Source organism: Clytia hemisphaerica, unplaced genomic scaffold (assembly GCF_902728285.1).
Source record: "Clytia hemisphaerica strain Z4C2 unplaced genomic scaffold, Clytia hemisphaerica genome assembly, whole genome shotgun sequence".
NCBI lineage: Eukaryota > Metazoa > Cnidaria > Hydrozoa > Leptothecata > Clytiidae > Clytia > Clytia hemisphaerica.
The window spans coordinates 334,263-340,262 of NW_027103910.1; positions in this window are offsets into that span (position 1 = coordinate 334,263).

Genomic DNA, 6,000 nt, shown 5'->3' on the forward strand with positions numbered 1-6,000 from the left:
AAGCCAATGTAGAGTACCATAATTTCAAAAATTTTCCGGCCCGTCGGCCCCAACCATGGTGGGGCCTCCTTAGTCACTATAATCATTTAGCCCCCTCACTTTTAAAACCGATTCGCCGGCCCTGTTTCCCGGGATAACCGGTATTAGATTAGAAAGGGTTTGTTTCTAATGGTACGGAAAATCTTGTGTATACTCACGAAACTGCCTAACTTTCCGTAGCTAGTTTTTCAACTAACCGAATTCCTGGTCTTTTTCCGCAAGTAAAGTGGATAAGGAATCTTAAGTGCGGAAATGGGAAACTTATAAAATCGAAGATATAGTACGTCAATAGTATTCAATAGTATTCAATATACTTCAGCTGTCCAATCCAAAGCAGTTGCAATAGATGTTTTTTCCGTAAACGTAAAACTTCTGTATCTTTCTTCCTCTGTGTCTTTCTTCCTCTTCTTCCTCCGTAAACGTAAAACCTCTGGATGTTTCTTTTAAACTGTTTTCCATCTTAAGTGTGATTGTGCTCCCTGACCCAGATTGTAATGTGTTTAATACTTCCCAAATTCACCTCAACAAATGTTTTGGAGCAACAACAACTGATGACCTCGGCACTTATCATTAACCATCATATCTCAATTCTTTCTCGATCAAAATAGAAAAAACTTCAAATAAATAACTTCCGCCTTTGTAAGGAGTCAGATTATGGTCTTCTCAAATTGACAAAAACTATCTAAAGGTATTATTCTCTCTGGAGAGACAAATAACCTTGAACATGTTTTTTCTTAATAAGGTAACTTTTTACAAATAAATCATTACTCTCTATTCAGAAGCAGCCACCGACCTAAAATTTGCAAATATCTGTTCTGATTTACCAGCTGGAAGGATTTCCACGAAATTAAGAACAGTTCCTCGTTTTCCAGGCGAGAAATTTTTACTTCAGAACAGTTACATTTTTCCAGCTAGGAGGTAAAAAAACTTTCAGAACAGATACGAAATTACCAGGCGATTGATTTTACGCGAGTTAACTGTTCTTATCTACCAGGGCTGACAAAATCTTATAAGAACAGATCGCTAAATTCCAGCTCGACTGAAGGACTTTTAAGAACAGAAACTTAATTTCCAGCTAACAGTTCGAACAGATCCACAATTTCCAGATGTTTTGTAGAACGGATGGAGAATTTTCAGCTGCCACTCCAGGCAACCACATTCAGGACTTTTTTTAAATTCCCTCAGAACAGATAGGAAATTCTTAGACACGTTATTTATAAATACAAGATATCAGACTATTTTTTTCATTAGAACAGATCATATTTTTCCAGCTGGTCCCAATCTTCAGTAGAACAGATCATATTTTCCAGCTGGTCCCAATCTTCAGTAGAACAGACCATATTTTTCCAGCTGGTCCCAATCTTCAGTAGAACAGACCACTTTTTTCCAGCAGACTTTTTTCTTTAGTTCGGTAAGAACAGACCGCCATATCCAGCTGGAACGTGCCTTCAGAACAGATATTTTGAAGTCCTCCTTCGGTGGATGCTTTCGTCTATTTTCCCGGATACGTTGGTATTTCCCTCCTATGACATTGTCTAGTTTGAAGCTGCACCCTTAGCAACCAGTTCCGTTGTTACAGTAACATACACCTTGGTATTATGGGTAATTTATCCGAACCAGCAGGTGTTAAGAGATGATTAATGACATTTCTTATATGAGGTAAAGTTGTTCAAAATAGACAAACCTCTCGATATAATGTAGGTGCTTTGGTCCTCAACAAAGAACCATCTGAAACGTCTACAAAATATGTATATAGACAACGAAGCTTCTGTCACGAAAAAAGTGATAATAAAAGATTGACTTGCTCAAGGCGTTATTGATTTCTTAGTCAAGGCATGGATCACCTATACCTTTAGCTATGTCTGATGTACTATAAAGAAAGTATTTTCACACAGAATTGATCCATGCCTGACACACTGAAAAAATATTCTAAAATTCGTTTACTTCAAGGGCTTTGATATACTGAGCTGGAATTACCGCGGCTACTGGCACCAGACTTGCCCTCTAATGGATCCTCGTTAAAAGATATCAAAGTTTGCTCTAATTAATTCGAATTTTACTTTGTAACTGCTACACATGCCAAAAATTTATTTCCAACTTAAACATCAAATTGTCATACTAGATTTGATTTGAGAGGTTGATTTAAAATCTAAGAAACTGACCACGTTCTTTGAGTATGAGACTAAGAACAATAATGTTCACAAACTCAAACAAGAAATTTCAAAAGCCATCTTTGGGATCTCCTGTACGTCGAGTTTTGACATATTCTCCAAAACTCGTACTCCAAAAAGATTAAAGTAAGTAAAGTATAAAAGACATATCATGACACATCAAGACTCACGCCTCACGACTACGAAAACCAAATTAAAAAAAAAGATCTCCAAAAACTTTCACCATTTGAAAACCCAACATCTTAATCCTCAACTGTGACATTCAAAAACCAAAAATACAATCCAATTCATCGAGTAAAGAACAAAAGAGGAGGCATTTTTTGTCAGTTATTATAGAGATAACCATTTATATGCAAACTTCCTGTAGTGTGATTAGCCCCTTATTATCCTTTGACGTCACTATTTCCAACGCACACCATTAATCTAAAGATTTTCAATTTTCTTTTGCGGAAGGAAATTGTATTAATGAGTTGATACATACAGTCTGTTCCTCTAAAGAATCCTGCATTGTAACACGCATGCGTAATTTATCGTCCTTTTAAACCATATGCAGTTAATTCCCGTGATAACCAAAGAGAAATGAATCCGTAGGGGTGATATAGTCACTTTCGGCCGTGGATGAAGCCTTATGTTCTTATATAGTTAACTCTTATAAAAAACTTGTAATTAATGTATCCAATGTAAATCATATCATACACTACCGCCAATTTTCAAATAAACCAAACCAACAATTTTAAGGAGTATACATTTTGCTTCGTCGTAAAACTTGCAAAAAAGGAACTGCTATAAGACCAAAGTAGTGATAGATGCGAGTTCTATTTACTTTAACTGTTTACGTATGACACCTCTGTTCCAACTATTTCTACACTGAGAGGAAGAGCAAGCACTTCAGGTTTATATCCCATATTAAGAGGCTTTAGCACTCCGTCGTGGTTGATTTATCTCTGGTTACTAAATATTGATATGGTTTCAATCGACAAGAGGTCACTTTCGCTCTTAAGTATATTTATCCCAGCAAGTGAGATACAATACGTTCAAAAAACGTTTTTTGAATGTCCCTCTATGTTCGTTTGAAAGTTGAGAATTTTAAAAGACATTGATCAAATCCTTGTCGAAATCTTTTTATTAGATTGATATATAACACTTTGACTATCTTTTGACCTTTTAAAGGGACATTAAAGTAAAATGTAAACATTGCGCGAACCACGTGCCATTAAAGAGAACAATTAAAATCACGTGTTCAAACCAAACTTGTAAAACAATTGAACAATCAAAATTAGCCATATTTGGTTTGATTTTTTATTTTGACATGTGACATTTGTTTTGATTTTGTATCCGCTGCATACAGTTTGTTTGCAAATTTCGCAAGTACTGTTATGTCCCTTTAAGGTACGCTTTTGAATGTTTGAAGATCGTGTTCAATAAATTGCTATTTGAAACACGTGTGGTTATAATATCTTCACGGTTTTAACAATATTCTACAAAACAATTTCACTTCTTAGGGTGTAACATTAAGGTTTTAAAAATACCTCAAGAATATAGAAAACTGATTGCATCCTGACCATAGCAACAGCAAATCTGACTTTCTGACTGGGTGACAGGCTCTGCCGACATAATAAAAACACCCCCTTCTCACTGACTCTCACTGGGAACCCTTCTCACTTGAAAATTGGCCAAAATATCGTTCCAAGTGGAAAATTATACTCCCCGGCAATAATAAACATAGGGTTTTGGTCAGTTATTTTTACCCCACACTGGCTGATAAAATCCCACCGGATCTGTGAGAAGGGGTTGTGTAAATCAAGCCCTTTTAGTTTTTTTATTAAACCAGAATAAAGTTTTGCTTGACTATTATACACCCACTGGAACTCAACACCCACTGGAAAATTTGGCAAAAATACCATCCTCGGTCGGAAAAATATCCTATAGTTTCAGCCCCAATGGGAATGTGGGAACTTGACTGGGGATTGAATCAAGAGGATATTTAATCCCCACCATTAATGACCAGAGGGCATATAGCAATTCAGAATATATACTAAATACTACTCTTCAGGGACTTTCAAAGTGCAGTTGTCGTATTTCAAAGTTTTTGCTGACGAAATTTGGAAAACCACAAAATTCCAGTCAAATCTTGACGGACAAGGTACAACCACATCACAGTATATAAGCTATTATACTATTTGGCATCCGTCACCTCAAATTCCAAACCTTAAAATCAAAGAGAGGAGGGAAATATATGTTTTTTTTATTAGTAAAAACAAACTATATAAGAACATAAGGCTTCGATGGCCAAAATGTTAAGAACAAGTTAAGAACAATCTTAAGGCTTTGCAGAATCAAAAACAGCCAATTTCTTAGGAAAATGGACAAAAATAGTGGAGAAACATTTTTAGGCTTGAAACTCAAAAAATTAAGAACATCCACAGGCTTCAAAAAATCTGGATGTTCTTATGAAAACAAACGTGTACCCATGGTTTATATCTGTGGAATTTTGTAATGCGAATAATCTCCAAACACAATCAGATTTATAACAATCACAAACAAACTCTAAAATTAAAATCTTTCAGCTCTTTCAGAAGAGGAAACATCACGTATATTCCAAAAGACAAAAAGTAAACAAACCTGTCTATATCAGGAAGATAAAATACAAAAGTGACCAAAATTACACTGAAAAGAATTATCATCACTAAAAACAAAGATGAAGGTCATATTTGTATTTTTCACTGTACTTCCTGTTGCAGAACCTGATAACTCAAACGCACGTTCCGTAATTAGCATGACTAGTAAAAAAGTTTTAATGGCTTAAGTCTCCTTTATCAGAACACGTTCTAGTGAAACACTTTCAGTAGCGTATACAGGAGGGGTGAAGAACTTGTGTAGGAGAGCAAATTTTGATGACACTGTAATTATCTATTCATAATGTAAAAAGATAATAAGAGTGTCATAAAATTCTGCCCTCCTACACAAATTTTGCGCCCCTCCTGCTCCTGTCTACGCTACTTCTTTTGTTGTTTTACTCCTTTGCTAGCTTTCCCAGAATCATTTTTATTATAGAAACGAAAACGGGGAAGCTATACCGTAGATAGGGTTTCTAACATTTTTCGTCCTATTCTAACACTTCCGTAAGACTTTTCTTCGCCAACTCATCAAGGCTGCCTTTTCAATCCCTTGTACTATATATCTGCACCAATAAACAACCATTTGAGCTTGCGAGAAAGATGGCACATTATTATTGCGTGATTGACCGCTAATTTGATTCCACCTTGCTATTTAACTTTTCCATAATCTCAAACTGTAGTATCAAAACGTCTTCATTATGAGATATCTTTGAATTTCAATATCAGAAGGCAGCAGATCCCGGGGTTATAAGCGTCCCCCCTCCTCGTACTTTGCATATGTAGCTTTAAGACATGGGTTTCTCGAGGTAGACCGAGCTGTATCTAGCAAAAATATCTGACGAAGAACTTGCAGCTTGTCAATAGTCAAGAGTCGATTTTGAAAACGACCGTACCTTCGGCCAAAAATCAGGTCTCTAAAATCAGACCCTTACAGTGCAGGAAAAATTTGGCTGAAAATCGACCCTTATAGTGCAATTTTTCGAAATTCTTTACCCTTTTCAGGGCAAAATTTTTTGAAATTTTTCTAATTTTACCTCGTAATTAGGTATTTTCTCAAATTTTACACCCTTACAGTGTACTTTCCAATGTCCAAAAACCTACCCTTAAGGGCCGCACGTCCGGTAGGTCACTTACCTGGAGTGCCCCCGGGCAACCAAATCAAATAAGAGCTC